General features: G+C 42.0%; 1 protein-coding gene across 5 annotated transcripts in view; it reads right to left on the reverse strand.

Moving 5' to 3' along the window:
- Positions 1–18491, reverse strand: part of TRPM5 (transient receptor potential cation channel subfamily M member 5) — a 101812-nt gene that overhangs the window by 78923 nt on the left and 4398 nt on the right. The gene's annotated exons all lie outside the window — the stretch shown is intronic.

The raw sequence follows: 18491 nt of genomic DNA on the forward strand, positions 1-18491 counted from the left end.
AAGGGTGGGGGCTTAGTGGAAGGGGTGGAGTGGACAGGCCGAGGGTTGAGCCCCCCTACCCCCGGCAAAGTCGGTGCCTGTGCTTTCAAGAACAGCAAAAGGAGCAGCCAGACAATCCATCCTCTTCCACTCTCTGACTCCACCACCTCAACCAAGCTTCATACTCAGCAATGATGATTGTAGTATTAAATTGTTTCTTTAAAATAGTTTAAAATGTATACCTGTATTAAATTGCTTGTTTAAAAGAGATATAATGCCTTTTGTCTGGCAAAAAATTTGTTTTCCCTGGAACCTAACCTCCCCCCCCCCCATTTACATTAATTCTTATGGGGAAATTGGATTTGCTTAACATCATTTTGCTTAAAGTCACATTTTTCAGGAACACAACTACAACATTAAGTGAGGAGTTACTGTATCAGTGAAGCTAGTTAACTCTCTGAATGTCCTTGCCAAGAACCAAGTGCCCTACATGGGCCTCTCCTCAGCTGCAGAAACCCTGGTACACCCTCCCCAGGGCACAGATGCACAATCCAAGTCCTCTCTTAACTCTGATCATTAGATTCCCAATCAAAACCTCTTCAAGCTGCAGAAACTCTCCTGAATCTCCCTGAAGATAAGTAACTTCAATAAGCAATGCATAGAGCTTCCCTACATAAATGCAATACTATGGCTGCTGTTAGTTTGCATTTCTTTTACCACCAACAGATTATATGTTGCACCAAAATCCTTCCTTTCAGTGTCACAATGCTGCTGCCTCCTTAAGCAGCTTTCTGAATGGGGTTGTTGGATACCAAGGGCCAGATCCTCACTTGGTGCAAATCAGCATAGCTCCATTGAGTTCCATGGAGTTATGCCAATTTACACTAGCTGAGAAGGATCTGGTCCAATAAAGCTTGGTGTGAACGTTGAAATCTTTCAGGTGGCTGTTTTCTATGACGCATCCCCTCAATTGTTTTCTGCCTTCTAAGATGGCATTAACTGCCATGGTTTGTACTTTTTTTGATTTGTTGGGCTTCAGGCCTTTCAGGGTTAAGATAATTTATGTCCTAAATACCCAGTCCTTGATACAGATCTTGCTATTTTCCTTAGGCTCTAAATTCACCTGTCTTGCCTCTGCCAGACTGGATTCCTTTCCTTTATTTGGGCGGGGCAAGAGGGAGTAATTTTGGAGAATGTATTCCCCTGTGTCACACCAGGTCACAAATTAATATGAAAGCAGGAAGACATCCACTGTCTGTCTGTCTGAGGAGAACAGCAGGTTTTGTTTCTCTCATGGGGGCCTGCATAAGTCTTCTGGATTGCTTTAAAATTTTGTGTGTGTGTATGTATGTGTGCGCACGCTTGTCTGTTTTCCTTCCTCTGACTATTTTGACTGTAATCATGTTTCTGTTAACGTTTAAATTCCCATATCCGGAATCGTGTTGAATTCCATTATGTCATAATAGAAAGTTATTTATTTTTTTCTCTGTTATAACTACAATAAAACTTGCTTTAAACAACCAACCAACCAAGGGATTAGTGGGGGGGGGGGGCGGAAAGGTCGTTTACAGCTGTGCTCTAACAGCTTGTCTAGATAGCAAATTAGTACACAGCAAACTGGGGTGTAAACCTACAGGGCACTAGCATGCTGCTCACTAAAAGGTCCGTGTGCACTTTGTTCTACTCCCATTTCAAATGTAGAGTAGATCAAAGTGTACTAGAGCTCTCTTTAGTGCATGGTTCCAGGGTCTGTGTGGCTTGCTGTAAATTTACACCCTCGCTTGCTACGCACTAACTCACCATCTAGACAAGCCCTAAGAGCTGAACTAAATTGTGTTATGCAACTTTGAAGATACTGATTTTTTTTTTCAAAAATGCCTAGAGATTTTGTGTTCTTCCACTTTGGGGGCCCGTTTGAGGCACTTAGAAGAAAGCTTTAACATGTCTCAACCTGGGCTCCCAAAAGTGGAGACAGGTGAAATCACTAGTCACTTGAAGAGCTTGGTTACTGTACATCATAGTAGTCACTTAAACTAGAGAGTTGCTTCTGAAAGGAATGTGCCCTTCAGCCCCAATGTACTCTCTGTCTAGGGGGAGTTGGGAGGGGATGGCATGTAGCTGAACACACCAGCTTCATGGTAGCTGAGGTTTCCCCTCATAATAGGGGAATCATCAGCTGAACTTTTAAGGAAAGTTTCAGTTCATTTTGCTGCACACAGAAGAGCATTTTGCAACAGCAGCAGGACCAAGGATTGGGTCTCCTATGTTGGAAGAAAAGCATGATTTGCCTGTTATACCCGTCATAGTTCTGATTGTGGCTTATGCTTTGCTGTGCTCACATATTGGCACAACAAACCTGCCAATGTAATAGATTATGAAACGTACATCCCTTTCCCTCAGATAACAATCATTAGAATCTTTAAACGAGGCATTCTAAAGTTTAATGCGTTTAGTTGAATTTCAGACATGATCTCTTGACAACAAAGTTCTCTTGCTGGAACTCCTTGAGCACTTCAGATGGAAACGGATGCATTTCTGCAATTGTAGATGGCACCCCACCTTGCAGAGTTTGTGTGGTCATGGCTTATGAAGATTGGCAGCAGACACTTGAAGGTGAAGCGATGCAACTCCCAATTTCCTTCTCTCTGGACATGGTTGAACATGAGCTGTAGGGCTATTTTTCCATGTACTGCTACCAAAACCTGAGGTTCACATGACCTTCACCTTTCCTGTTCACAAACGTGGAGGTGAGATTTCAAAATCTTTGTGAGGTATGAACTGAAGTGAGCTCACCATAAGAATGCGACTGGTCAGCTTTGATGATATCCTCTTTGAGCTCTTGATCATACGCTGCTATAAAGTCCAAGAGTTGTAGAAGAAGTGGGCTCCACAGTGCTTGAAATGTCAGTTTGTGGATCCACATCACCCTGGCATATGATTGGCCATTCATATCTTGTTCTGTTGGGTTTGGTCCATGACCTCCACTTTCAGTACAGGCAACTGCTAGCCCTGAAACCTGTGTGTGCTGGCCTATACATTTCTGAAAGTTCATTGAGATATGGAGCCTTATTATGGAATAAGCCACTCCCTCTACTGTGATGTGGCCCCTTTTAGTTTCATCAGAGCTTCACCAATATTAGAACCACATATTTCTGCCCAAGCACATATTTCTGCCCAAGCAAGAGTATTGAGGGTGTACAGCTCGTGGGCAGGGGTTTGAATGATTGGCAAGTATCCAATGGTAGTTATTTCTGGTTCTGTTGTCACGTGCAATTGGTTGAAATGTGGCCATCCACATTTTGGGTTCTCATTTTGATGTTTAACGATAAAGGCCATATTAGAAACTCTTGCCTGCACTGCAGCTTCGCAGTTTTCTTCAGATTCAGAGTTCCACTCTCTGCAAACCCAGTCCTTGAATACTGGTTCTGCTCTATTATTTCTTACATTGGCTGGTATGATTGTGTCAATTGCACCAGGAATGCTGTGTGCTGCTGTTTGTTGTCTTTTTAGATCATTCAGCATCAGATCAGAGGCAGATCCTCTTTGCCAAGCAGCGATCTGGGTTTCATGGAATGGGCATTTGCCATCCAGAGACTCCTCATGTATGTCAATATTGTCAGCTGGGAGTCAGGTTGGGAGGCATAACAGCACCATTTTTAGCATCCGTAGTTTGTAGGGTTTTCTCTGCTAGGGCTGTCCCCACCTTTAGGATTCCCTCACAACTAATGCAATGGCCACCCTTATGGAAAGTTAAAAGTTAAACAAGTAGTTTTGACTTTGTTGGCTAATGGAAGGTGCACTCAAGACCAATATCCTTTGATGGCCATTCCTTTGCACCGCTCACACCATATATATTGTCTTGAGCCATACTAAACACACTGAATTTCACGGATTCTCGTTTCTCAAAGTTCTCTTCATCACATTGTCCTCAAGAAGAGACTACCCTTCATACAGCAGGTGGAGGAACGTGCAGGGCTTAATTTGTAATGAAAGAGGTGCTGGGGCTCAAGCAATTATTTTACATTTATAACTGATGCAGCAAGCCCAGACATGCCAGGGCTATGAACCGCCAAGCTTTGAGGTACTGGGGCTCAGGCCTGGCATACATTAAGCAGTGGGAACATGTACATGCTATTTGGAATGCAAGCAGCTACATTATCCTCATGGACACTGAAAGCTCTGTAGCAGAGTATCTGCCTGAATTTTCAATGCAAACATGTACCCGTGACAGAAATATATGTCTTCCTGGAGGTGGTAAATGGGGACGGCCATCTCCTCATCTTGGCGAGAATCTGTTATTTGTGAGATAGGTACATATTTATACTTGGCTAGAACTAAGAGTGTTTATCTCTCCGCAGGAGACCCATCCGGCAATGAAATGAAATGAACTAAATCCCTAATATGAGTTTGGAGTTTTTCCTTGAATGATGATCTTTGACTGATGCCGGAGTGTGGAATTGCAATGCCAGTTTCCTTTGCAAGATTGCAGTAATGATGCCAAACATCAGATAGCTCCAAAACATGGCCTTGATTTGCTGCTTGCTGAAGCTCATTTTGAAGCCAAAGCATTGCTGTCAGTAATTTTTGTTGCTCTCACTCTTTTTTTTTCCACCACAGACCTCATAAATAGGATGTAACAAATCAGGTGATACTTGTCTTCAGCAGCTATGAGGTTATTTACTCCAGATACACAAGCACTCATTTTGTGGTCCAATACAGTTGCCTTCATTAACGGTTAACTCATGTTGACTGTAGGTATAGAGATGAGTCTCTGTTTAGGATGCACTTCTTCACAAAACATGTATCATCTCCAGTCTATAGTTTTCACAGTACTGTACTGTCTTGCGTTATGGACACTGGTGTCTTTATTGGGATCACTACAGCTTGCCACACATGAGACATCAGTTACAGATGTTTACCTATGCATTTTGCCTTTGTTAGTGTATTGGGCATAGCAATTTCTGTGCCACACAACTGATACTGTCAGTACTGAATGAAAGAAGGCCCAATTCTGTCAATGGCTTCTCTGTATTTGACATCTTGACGTTTTTTTCCGATGACCATTGCCTCCTTTACTCTGAGCAATCCTTGTTCACCTGCTTTACTCACAACTTCTTTACTTGATTCTGGACAAATAATGCAGAGATTGTAGGAAGCTGGTGTGGCTCTCTTGAGACTTACTACCAGTTCCATGGTTTAGCTACAACTCTAACCAATATAAGTGTCCTAAATCCCTGTCTCATCTAACTACTGTTGTGCTCTCTTTTTGTATCCCCATTACTTCTGTGTTATTTCTATTCTAATTACAAAGCATTATGTACCATAAAACAAATACTAAGTATACAAGAAAAGGAGAAAGCTAGGTGTTATGATAACTTATTTCTAATATTTTGATGCATAGATGACTAAATGCCATAAGAAGTTGAATATTAGGGTGCAATAGGTGGTAAAACAATGATGTGTTCTCATTTTCTGTTCTTAATAGACTGAAAAGGAATTATGCCAAACAGTTTGATGCTGACAAATTCACACACACGCTGTTGGTATATTAAACATTTCTGGTGAATTTTGGTGGCCATATTTGTTTGCAAGTTTGAGGATCTAAACATCAAAATTCAGCTTGGTAACAACTATTTTCGAAATCAGAAGGTTCAAATTATGTTAGAAAATATTGTTACCAACTTTTAACAAAAGATGACTCTAGACCCCCACTATAGAGAAGTGATTCTGAGATTTTTGCCTACTCTTTTGACTCATTCGGGCGACAGGAAACTAAGTGCTAAGAATTTATTCGTTCATGTCCTACTCTGAGAAAAACCTCAGCACCTTCTCTCTGTGTGAAAACGCAATGAGACAGAAGATAATAAACCCACCTGCAGCCCACTCTATGGTCTACTTGGCTATACTAAATTAGCCTGATGCCTTAGCCACTAGAGGGACCCCTAGGAATATAATATGCAACTGTATTGACAATGGCAATTTTTAAATTTTAGACATTCAAAAAAAGAACTGCATAGTTCAAACAAAACATGTTTTCTTTAGTTTATAATGAGCTCTGAAATAGCAGGAAAATCAGAATTAATTGGCTCCATGTTTTTGCTGCTTCAGGCAGGAAATGAAATTTCCATGTTGCTTGGATTTCCCAGTAAACTCCAAAGCCTATTTAAAAAGGTGTTTTGTTTTTTAATGTGAAGTGAGTGGTTAAATATAATAAAATTCTAGGGTGAAATCCAAGATCCATTGAAGTTAATGGCAAGACTTCCATTGTATCTCCAATAGGGTCAGGATTTCATCCCTAGTGTTTGGAGGTGTTGAGGGCAATACTCCATGTTACCCATCAAGCTGAGTTCTGTGCAGGCAATTAACCAGATAGTGAGGATCCTTTTTTTTTTTTTTAATTAACTAGAATAATTACCATAGCCCTTGATTTCATTTGAATTTTAATAGCTCTTCACAAGCCTAGGAGACCAAAGCAACCATAGATACTGTGATATGCTTGCCAAAATTGATTTCAAAATTTGTTGTTGTTATATGCCCTGCCAATTACTGTGAATGTTATTTCAGTATTACCAGTACACATCTTGAGAGCTTTGACTTCTGAGTTCTCTGCCTTTTCAGTTCTCTTTCAACACATAGAATAGATGGGGAAAGACTATCAACTTGATTCTGACCTCACACCAGTCAGTGTAACAGCGGAGTTACTCCTGATTCACACCAGTGTAGTGGACAGCAGAATCTGTCTGTGTTCTTCAGTCAAAAAGAAACAGAGATGATTGAAAGTTCTTTGCAGCAGAGGCCATCTCCTTGTTAAATGTGCTAGAAGCTGTACATATAATGGGGCTTGAATGCCTTACTGGGCTTTGTAGGTGCTATCACAGTACAGATAAATAATAGCAGCATCAATTACACTTTTAATTTGTAATACAGCTGTGGAATGTAGAGGTGGTTTGGGGAACTCAGAGTATTGTAATTGAAGCTCCTTGTCTCCTTTTTTGGGTCAAAAACTCTTTGACATGGTTAAGGCAACCTTCCACAGACCCACAGTTATATCTTGGGGCCTAGCACCAATATCTTTGGTCTGCTCACGGCCCCACCTTTTAAAATCATGGACAGCTTCAAGTGAGCATTTCTGAAGGTGAAACTGTGGTCCTTTCACAAACTGAGTCAAAGGCCAGAGTGAAAGGGCTTTGCAGGAGAGAAATGTATCGGTAATAGGTGCAGAGTCCTCCCCTTATCCGAGAGGTACACGGCACCCACAGAACAGGTCTCCCACGGCATTCTGGGCCAGTAGATCTGTATTGTGTTTGGCAATGGACCAGGGTAGTGACAGGGGTACCCATAAATTCCCCTTCACATTGCTGCATAGAGCCACACAAGGGGTTGAGGAGTTCCCCCAGCAAAAAGCTTCACATGGCCCAATTCCCTGCAGAGTACTAACATGGTAGGCCTGATTCTGTTCTCATGTATACATGTTTTACAGTGGTGTAACCCCACTGACTCAGTGGAGATATCCCAGATTTGATTTTCTCCAGTGTAATGCAAGAAGAATTAGAACGGTCATTTCCATGGTGTTTGAACCTCTTTGCCCCACAAAGGAGGCAGGAGCCGGAATTTATGTAAAAATCCAAATACACAATGAATGCAAAGAATGTTTTCAACCCCAGTATTACGTCTGTTGTCATATCACATCTCATTTCTTGGCAAAGTTCTTTAGGATACCGGTCTGAAAGGCACCATAGAAAATCAAATCTTATTGTATTTCAACTAACCAGAAATTCCAGCTTGGTGGAGCTGGCCATTGTTATAGGTCAGCTCTGACTTACCTGTTTTGTTTGTTTTGGTTTTTAGTATAGCTTTCCCACAGTTTCTGTGGTTAAAGCTGGATTTATAAGAGTCTCTCTTTGTAGTGCTGGTATACAGCAAAGAGAGTTAGAGGTATATGCCCCCTCTCAGTACCTGTGCATAATTCCCATTACAGTTAACTGGAGAGCCACGTACCTTTCAAAGGCCGAATAGACCACTGAGTATTATCTGCTGACATGGGGTCTGATCACCCCTGGGTTTGAAAGTGGGCTGCTAAATGGTCTGAAGAAGGGGAAATCATCCTTCCCTATCTTTACTTTGGAGGACTTGGATGAGGGTCTTCGTGATCAGTGGAAGAGCCATTGTATTTGCTAATTCAAAGGCCTGTCAACAGTGTTTACTTTCTTTTATTTCACAGCAGCAAGGGAACTGGATTGTTTGAGAGTGTGCAGAACAGAACAGTCAGTGATTCAGTAGCTACCACTCTGAGTCCATACTGTGCCAGTGGTCAGGTAACTACATTCTCCCTGACTAAAATTCTCTCTGCACATCCACATTGAGCTATCATTCTTCTTCAGTTTCTGTTCTGGATTGGTCTGCAGTGTTACAGTGCACTGTTAGCCCAGGTCTACTCTACAAAGCTTTGTTGGCATAGCTATGTCAGTCAGGGATATGAAAAACCCTAGCGACATAGCTCTGATGACAAAACCCCAGTGTAGGTGCAGCTATGCTGGCAGAAGAGTGCTTCTTTGAGCATGACTAAAATTGTTTTGAGAAGTGGTGTTGCTATGTCAACAGAAAAACTCCTTGTTGGTATTTGCTGTATCTACACTAGGGGGCTCTGCTGGTATAGCTGTACCACTACAGCTATACTAGCAAAGCATTTGTCATGTAGACAAGGCCTTAGCAGCTGCTGCATTTCACCCCAATTGGGGGTTGCATTTCAGCAGTGGGCAAACAATCCGTGTGTACTGTATACATTCTACAAAATTGCTTTGGGATCTCTCAGGATAAAATATGATCTAACAATGTAAGATTGCTATTGCTATAAATATATATGAGGGGTGATAGCATGCACTACTAAATTTTAGTATGAGAGTCAAAGGTCCCAAATACCTTGGTTCAACTTTATTATTTATTTATATTGCAGTAGCATGTGATAGTTCAGGATCAAGGCCTTAGTATGTTACTGTGTACACACTCAGAGACTATCCCTATTCCACAGATTTTATCATCTAAATATAAGATGAGGCAACAGGTGGGTAAAACACACAGGTTGGGGAGCACACGGGTAACAATGAGACTGTTATGATTAGTGTAATAAGTGAGACAAGGTTGGTGAGAGAATATCTTTTACTGGACTAACTTCTGTTGGTGAGAGAGACAAGGTTTTGAGTCACAGAGAGCTCTTCTTCAGGTCTGGGAAAGGTACTCTGATATTCCCTCACCCACCTTGTCCCTCTGATATCCTGAGACTGACATGGCTACAACTCCACAGCATAATGTAATAAGCAGCAGTCAGAGCACACCGGCCACCTAACCATTATCAATTGCTTATTTTTTCTCCCCACTTCAGTTACTAGAGTTTTTATGATTGACACTGGTAGAGAAAGAAAAGGCCTACTTTAATAACTTGTTTCCTGATGGAAAAATGATACTGTATTTGACCAGATGGAATCAAGTTACTTTACTCTTTAATGGATGCTCATTGTTTTCCACACGATTGGCCATTTTTTAACATGCCGGTCTAGTAAACAGGCTCTTTATTGTCTCTCTGACCAATAATACAATTTAAAAAAAACAGGGACTGGAAAAATTGTACCTCCTTCTCTGTTCCATATAGTTTTAAGTGTGAGGAAAAGAATCTTCTTCCTTGTGCCCACAATATGTGTGATAAGACCTACTGCCACATCGGTGGTCCAGCCAAAGCACCAATTTCAGCTAGGTATTAGGTGCATGATTTAACACTCACTATGAACTGGGGCTTTCATGTTCAACTCCATGTCATCTGGTTGTGTGTGGACCTTTGGGATAACTACAACCAGCTGACAATGTGTGTTTAACGTTGTATTAGTTACAATGACTCTTCATAGTTTGTGTTCTACCACTTTGTCTATAGAAAGTCCTAAAAAGTCTGATTTTTTTTTCAGTACTGCAGAACACTTGCAGCTCTCATAGATCTCTATGAGAAATGTGCATGCTGAAAACTATTAAAAGTCAAGCCCTTTCTGTGCCTCATTTTTCTCATTTGCATAATGGGGATAACAATACTGTCCTATCTCAAAGAACTGTTGTGAAGCTTACTTCATTCATATTTGTAAAGTGCTTTGAGTGACACTGATTCAAGTTGGACCTTAGAGTTATATTTTATATTTCTAGTTTTAGATACAAGAATGATACATTTATACAAATAGTATGATCACACTCAGTAGATTATAAGCTTTGTAATAATACCTTACAAGAGACCTTTTGCATGAAGCATATTCCAGTTACATTATATTCACACTCATTAGCATATTTTCATAAAAACATATGGAGTTCAACGTCACACGGAGCATCAAGCCTCCCCGAGGAGCTGGCTTGGGAGACTCCTCCCTCTTGAGCCATTGCTAAACTGCCAGCCCCTCCTCCGGCTGGGCTCCAACCCAGTTAACCTTTTGAGGGCTCGGTTTGCTCATCCTGTCCCTGAGCTTTTGGCACTGGGCCCACCTGTGGCCCCTCTGCCCATACTAATTACACCTCCGGTCCCGTTGGTCCCCGGGGCCGGTCGGTCAGCTCTGATATTGGCTGTGCCTCTTGGGAGGGATTTATCCAATACTCCTTTCAGGGAAGCCCCTGTGTGACCCCCCTTCAGTACTGATGTGGGCCTGTCCCCCTGGGATTCCATTCCATATCCCGACCTGCTGTCTACAAACTTGTCAGCCAGCAGCCCTGAGTGGCGCAGGTCCTTCGGCCTCTTGTCCACCAGCCACATCCTCAGGTCAAGGGGACAGAATTCATATAGTTGCTCCAGCCCCATCAGTTCAATCACATCCTCCTTGGTCTGGGCCCTGGTCCCATTCACCCACTTGCGGTTGTATTCCGCCATCAGAGTGACCAGTTCCAGATAGGTCATCCCCTGGGTCTTCCGCACACTCCAGAACCTTTTCCTGTATACCTCAGGGGTCTGCTCAAACTTGCACAGCAGGGCTTGTTTGAACAGTTCATAGTCCCCTGCTTCCACCTCATCCATCTGGCTGAACATCTCTATGGCTTTGGGACCCAGTAAGGGGGTGAGATGCCAAAGCCTGTCTAGAGGGTCAATCTGGTGCACATTGCAGGCCTTCTCAAAGGCAGTGAGGAAGGCATCTATATCATCCCCTTCCTTAAACTGAAGCAGCACTTTGGAGTTCCCTGCGGCCCACCCCCACTCACCATGGTAGGGGTCTCTTTGCTTCTCAGCTCCGCCATCGCCAGTTCATGCTGCCTCTGTTTCTCATGGTCCTCCCGTTCCTGCTGTTCCTTCTCACAATCCTCCAGCTCTTTCAGTTTCAATTCCACTTTCAACTCCAACCATCTCAGCTCCACCAATGGGGAACTCAGTTGGGAAGATCCCCTGCTGGTCGGGTAGGTGGATCCTGGGACTGCCTGGCTTCTTTCATCCCCTCCCACATCCCTGGTTGGGTTGGTGGCTGGGATGACCCCTGGGGCTGCCTGGCTGTTCCCAGCCTCTCTCGCAGCCCCAGGTTGGTCAGGAATTGGCTCATAGCGATCATTCTCTTCCAACCGAGCAATCAGCTGTGCCTTGGTAAATCTCTCTCTGCACAGCTCTACAATGTCCTTCTTAAGGAGATGGTTATAGGTCATCTCCATGCTGTTCCCAAGGGGTCACAGACTCACAGGCCTGTGCTCTCTCAGCTCCCCATGATCCCTGGGAGGAACCCCTTCAGTGCGACAGCCCTTCTTGGGGGTCCACTCTCACTTGGGGGTTAAGCCGTAGGCTCCTCCGCCTCCTGGAACCGCACCTCTCGGAGCCTCCAGCACGCCTGTCTCTCACTAATCCCCCTTTGTTTTACTGCTCCCCAGTCACTTACTGCAGGATGTCTGTCCACGGGGTGCAGTTTGATCCCACCACTGACACCTGTTGTCACAGAGTCACCGAGTGATGCTCTGGAACTACTCCATACAAAGACAGTCAGGACTCTGGGGGAGCATGCCTCCTCTCTCTGAGCATAATGTCTCCAGGGCAAGAAGTTTACACAGCTTCAACCTTTCTGGGTCTGACCTCAGAGCATTCAGCATCCCCTTTTCACACTGTGTGCTTCCCACAGCAAGTTTGCACAGGGGGGCTCCTGGGGAAGCCAGAGGGCCCTGCACCCCAACTCCACAGTCAGACATGACTCTCAGCCAGCATGAAACAGAAGGTCTATTCGTCGACAGGACCACAGCGTAGAACAGAGCTTGCTATTGCAGACATCAGTGACTTTCAGCCAAGTCCATCTTGAGAATCCTGGGCCAGATGCCCTAGATTCACCCTCTTCCAGTCCCCCCACGCAGACTGCCAACCTCCAGCCACCTGACCTCCGACACCCCCCTTCATGCCCCTCCTCCTTCTCTTTGTCTCGCTTCCCGGGACAAAGGTGTCACCTGGTCGCACCCCCCTCCTTGGTCTCAGGTTACGTAGGTGCAAATAGCTGGGCAGTCTCACTTGCCCTGAGGGTCTCACACACCCAGTTCCCACCACCTAAGTATTGGTGCAGTACACCGGGAAACTAAGGTACACACAGTATTAGTATAGGACAGTAAGACTCGCATGCAACATAACAACTTACTTATATAATATCATAATTTGCATGTATGTTATTGAATCGGAAGGTTTGAGGCAGAAAGAATTCCTAGAGCTGTGGTTTCAGGAAGACCTATTGGAAGTCATCAGGCGAGGGACTTAAGCAACCTCTCTATTGTTGGTGCACCTTTGTGCCAAAGCAATTTCTGAATTGGCTTCAGCCAGCAAGAGCAAACCTGTTTCCAGAAATATTGTAATATCCTTCTGGCAGCCACAGATGCTGCCACTATCCAATATCCAAGTGCAGAAGTTAAGATGTTTGTGGAATTCCGATGTTTGGAAAGAGCAGCTAATTTCTTTGGAGCTCAGTCAGACACGCTGATTACAGTGTGGAGGAGAGAGAGAGAATGTGACCTATATAAAGAAGAGAGTTTTGACAAATGTGTGATGCAATTAGATGATGTAACGATATGACCTCTCTTTAAAGAATGAAGTCAGATGCTAATCTCAGATGCCTCTGCATTTACACATACATGCATATAGTGTCACACATGGCACTGGTTTCAGAGTGGTAGCCGTGTTAGTCTGTATCAGCAAAAAGAACGAGGAGTCCTTGTGGCACCTTAGAGACTAACAAATTTATTTGAGCATAAGCTTTTGTGGGCTAAAAATAAATTTGTTAGTCTCTAAGGCGCCACAAGGACTCCTCGTTCTTTATACACATGGCACTGTATGCAACATCAAGATACTGGCTGAATCCTATGCAGCTGAGACTAGAATCTGGCCGAAGTGCATTAATGAAGAACACAAGTGTGTTGCAGGTCCTGTTGAGGTTTCTGGTTCCTCTTCTGGAAATATTTTCAGAGGAGCCATTGTGAAAATTGCTGGATAGTTAAATAAACAAACCAAACCAAAGGGCAGGGGGGGAACAGGCTGGCATTTGCCAAAACAGGCTTGAGACACAAATAGAGCGCCTAGCTCAGAGAATGGTTTCCTCTTGCCTAGTCAAGGCTGAGTGTCTCCCTTAGAGCTTAGGCCGGATTTTATAATACTTAACTATTCACCTTTTGCCCCACCAGCCCTTGCTTTAATCACAAAGAAAAAAAAATTAACAAAACCTGATGCAACATAGGAGGTGCTCTTCTACTACAGGCATTTCCAGCTCCCTTATTCCTACACAGATGTACCCTCTGAGCAGGGCTCTTGGATAAAACAAGCTCCTCCTCTTAAATAGGCAAATATCTAGGGCTTATGATCTTTTTTAAAATTAAATAGAAGCTCTCAGTCACACTGATAACAGCAACTAGTACTGGGCAAACAGTGTAGAAACCATTTGCAGTCCTTTGTTGAATATAACTCAGAAAGTCACCTGGATGGTATTCACAGCCTTCTGTGTGGATTTTCCATTAACATTTGTACAAGTGAATTTTCATTTCCAAGAACAGACCTAGAAAGCAAGTGGCTATTTTACCCTAATATTTCCCAGTGTTGCTATCTATCGCTGATTCTACTGAGAGCAGTTCTAGATGATGCAGTGGTTAAAATTCTGGTAACTGGTGGTGCCTTGTCTCCACTAGCGCTCATACCAGTGGAGCTGGACTGGTGGGAGGAGTTAGTAAAACAGTAACAGTGTAGATTAGGCCAAGGAGGGCTATTAAAAAGGAACTGATAGCACACACTTGTGTTGTTATGTATTGAGTGCACATGAATATGTTTCAGGTCAAGTAGCTACCTTGTGTCTGTAACTGGGGTTGCTAGTCATAACATCCATGCTATAATGACTGCTGTAATGTGAGTCATTCTTTCCCTGACAATAATATGAGTAAGATACTAGTAGTGTGATGCTGCTGTCACTTAGAATAGAACAAGAAAGTCTGATTACAATGAACTGACTAAAAGGTAAAAAGTGAACTGAGGTTTGCCCTGAGATTCCAGCCACCTGTGTAACTATGCTAAAACAAAACTTTAGTGTACATGGACAAAGCCACTATTTTGCACCAATGGAGCCAAACACTTGATATTGGGGTAAACTACACTGATGTAAATGACAGTTAATACTGGTTTCCCTGTCTAAACTTGGAGTTTGCATTGGTACAGCTACAGCAATAGCTGGCCAGCAATGACTGAAATCAGAGCAAATACCCGGTGAGTAGACAAGGCAGAAAGAAGCAGGAATTTCCTTAACCTGCTTCCTCAAGCATGTGTAACAAAATAAGGTCCCAGTCCAGCAAATACTTAAAGTTAAGCACACATGTAAGCATGCAAGTCATTCCATTGACTTCAATGAGAAGTCAGTGGAATGACGTTCATAGATTCTAGGACTGGAAAGGACCTCGAGAGGTCATAGAGTCCAGTCCCCTGCCCCCAGGGCAGGACCAAATACTGTCTAGACCATCCCTGATAGACATTTATCTAACCTACTCTTAAATATCTCCAGAGATGGAGATTCCACAACCTCCCTAGGCAATTTATTTCAGTGTTTAACCACCCTGACAGTTAGGAACTTTTTCCTAATGTCCAATCTAAATCTCCCCTGCTGCAATTTAGGCCCATTGCTTCTTGTTCTATCCTTAGAGGCTAAGGTGAACAAGTTTTCTCCTTCCTCCTTATGACACCCTTTTAGATACCTGAAAACTGCTATTATGTCCCCTCTCAGTCTTCTCTTTTCCAAACTAAAAGTAAAGCATATGCATAAGTTTCTGCAGGACCATAGCCTAAAATTTTGAAACAATAGCAGGGAGCCCAAATCCTAATATTTCAAGAACAGTAAAGTAAGTTATTGGGTTCTCGAATGGAACAGAATACATACCAATGAGGTCTGTTCTTAAATTGATAAGTGCAATAACAGCAATATATAGGAGAGAAACGTATAAGGCCTTGTCTATATTTAGGCTTAGCTCCGATTCAGCCATCAGAGGCTAGCAATGAGTGTAGCTGCACTGGTACAAATTTCATGGCTAGACAAAGGAAGCCATAGTATGCACAGGTAGCAGTTATCCCTGATTGAAACCAGAGTAAATTCAACTAGTATAAATTGAGGCTTTCTTTGTCATCTCCGGAGTGGCGATGATGCAGGCCTGCAGTGTGTAGGAGGGGATCATGATGTGTAGGAGATGATCATGGTGGTCCCTTCTGACATTAAAGTCTATGAGTCTGAGCTACACCAGCTGTTTGCTGAATACCAAGTAAAAGCAGGGCCTCTGTGCTAAACTATGACCAAAAAAAAAAAAAAAAAAAAAAAGGGAAGAAGAAAAAGAAACCTAATACCTCAACTCCTCTTCATTATCAAATTTAGGCCTTCTCTGCACTTAAAAGGTTTGCTGGTAGAGCTATACCAGCAACATCCACACCCCCCTTCCCTCCTTCGGAAACACAGCTTATATCAGCAAAAGCTTCTTTTTTTTCCACTTTCTGTTTGTAGGTTAAATTAGCTCCCTGAACGGAAAGATCTATGTCAGCAAAGGGATTTTTTTTGTTGTTGGCAATATAACGGCGTCTACACTGGGGTTTTGCTGGCAGAGCTGTTAGTTAGGGCTGTGATTTCCCCCACCTCCCCCCATTCCTAACCGCCATAGCTATGCTGGTAAAACTTTCTAGGCCTTAGTTAAAATAGTTCACCCTGATACAGAATAATTAAAAGAAAATTTATTGTAATAATTGTATTTACGATGCACCCCACTGCTGAGATCCTCAGGTGCTGCACAGTTTAAAATACAGTGAAGACTGGGACAAATTCTAAATCACCTAGGGGATCTGGACACTCAGTCCTCATTAGTTTTAATGGGATTTGAGTGACCCAATATACTTGGTAGCTTTAAAAATCTCAGCTTTTGATTCTAGTAGTGTGGTATGAGGGCAGATTTTGACTTATTAACAATTTAAAACGGTGTCTAATTCATTCACATGTGCACTGAAAACTCCAAGCAGTAGCCTGTATACACTTTTGCCCACCCTAAGCATTTAAAAACGAGTCAACTCCTCAAAAATCATGATACTGAAACTTTTTTTTTCTTTTTTAAGTGAAAACTGAGATTCTCATGTAATTACATGCCTCCAGGAGTTGGGGCACTGAGAAAAACAGTGAATATTGTGAGTTTGCAAAACTGTGCATATGTTAATGTATGAAAGTATCTGAAACATTCTGTATTTCTCCATGGTGAACCATAGTTCACTAAGGACAATACTGCTCAGTTGCTTATTGAGTCACAGTTACCTATTTCTTTGGTTGGCTTTTTAAATTGACTTCTTACAGAATGATTAACCTGGGGACTCTACAGTGAGTGGAATTCAGGTAGGCACTAGCACTGATTTTAAGCAAGGAGTTGTTGTTGTTGTTAAAACATATGTTGCTGTTTCTCCATGGAAAGTTTTGTTTACATCAAAAACTTCTCTCCCCACCCCCATCTCCACAGCTGCACAGAAGTTTTCATTAAACAGGAAGTAGCACCAAAAAAAGAGAGAGAGAGAGAAGAAAACGGAAAAAACCCTTAGCAGCAACAGTTAGAATGCAGATATCAAAGTCAAACTTAGTTATGTTGAAAAACTATCTGACACGGAAGTCTATAATTGCCAGTGTAAGTGTTTTGGTTTTCAAGACACACACAGCAACCATACGCTTTCAAACTGCACAACTCTTAGGTTAGATACAGGGAACTAACTACACAAAGAAAGTGTGTCCCTATTCTGAAACTCACTGCACCAACTCTGCCTTATAAATGTTCAGTAATGGTGAAAGATGTGACTCTGCATTTTTATGCTGTATAATAAGTATAATATATACAACTCAAAAGCTAAGACCTTAAAAATACATCTCACATCCAACTATATACATGGGTGATGAATATAAAAACAGCGCCAAGGTGGGACAAAAATTCATGATCTACCATAGACTCAGTGTGTGATTTTTATTTTTTTTTTAAGAGTGCTGAATGATGGACTCACTCTACTCCTATCAACGTCAATGGGCTGGGAATTTTGCCATAGACTTTAATGGGAGCAGAATTAGGCCAGTGCCTAAAATCCAATTTCAAATGTACCATCTTGCTCCAGATGCAAATGTATAACATGGTACCTTGTTGTAATAAGTTAACAATATCATATCTTATTAACCTTTCCTTTCTGATTCTTAAATATTTACTATGTCCTTCATAGATTGTAAATTGAAATTACTACTGAGCAGCAGTGACAATGTTGACTGTATTACAGTTCCTCCTTAATTTTTAATTCCCCGTATCCTCCTTATCCAAAGCATTTCACTACTGCCTTCGGTATCAAAGCATTGCTGCCTGACTTGGTACACATTTTTGACACTCTTCCCCCTCTTCTTTCTATTCCTAGTTCTTTTATCTATGCAGTGCTCCTCGGAGTTTTTGTTTTCTTCTGTTTTAAATTATTTTTTTCTTTTGTAAAATAGAAACAAAATACAAAAGTGTATATATAAATTAATAGAGAGACAAGAATAACTTGTAATGAAGAGAAACTGGAATTGGTGCATACATATTATGTAATTGTTTATATTTGAAGATGTTGCATGCTGTACATAAAATACCAGGTACTTAATGACTCTTCTGCCTTATAATTAAAGTAATTATTCCCTGGATTCAGGTGCTAAGAACTCAGTTTTGACATTTCATTTGAGAGAATCATCCCACTAGTTTTCAGTTATGCCACTATGTCATACTCTCCATCATTTAGTATCACTTTTAATTCTTATTTGTTCACCTTCCTGTATTTGTTTAGAGATACTTAAGTATAAATATATTCCTCTTATTTTTTTAACCTTTAATTTTCTTCTTTTACTTCCTTAACAGGATGACTACATCTTCTGTCTTGTTTTTTATGCTGGAAGTAATTTTATGTGAGTTTCCTCTCTCTCCAAGTCTAAAACCTGTCTCAGAATTCCTACCATCTCTTTTGTCATCATCTCATGTTTTAATTAAGAAAA

The sequence above is a fragment of the Chrysemys picta genome, chromosome 4, assembly GCF_011386835.1.
Source record: "Chrysemys picta bellii isolate R12L10 chromosome 4, ASM1138683v2, whole genome shotgun sequence".
NCBI lineage: Eukaryota > Metazoa > Chordata > Testudines > Emydidae > Chrysemys > Chrysemys picta.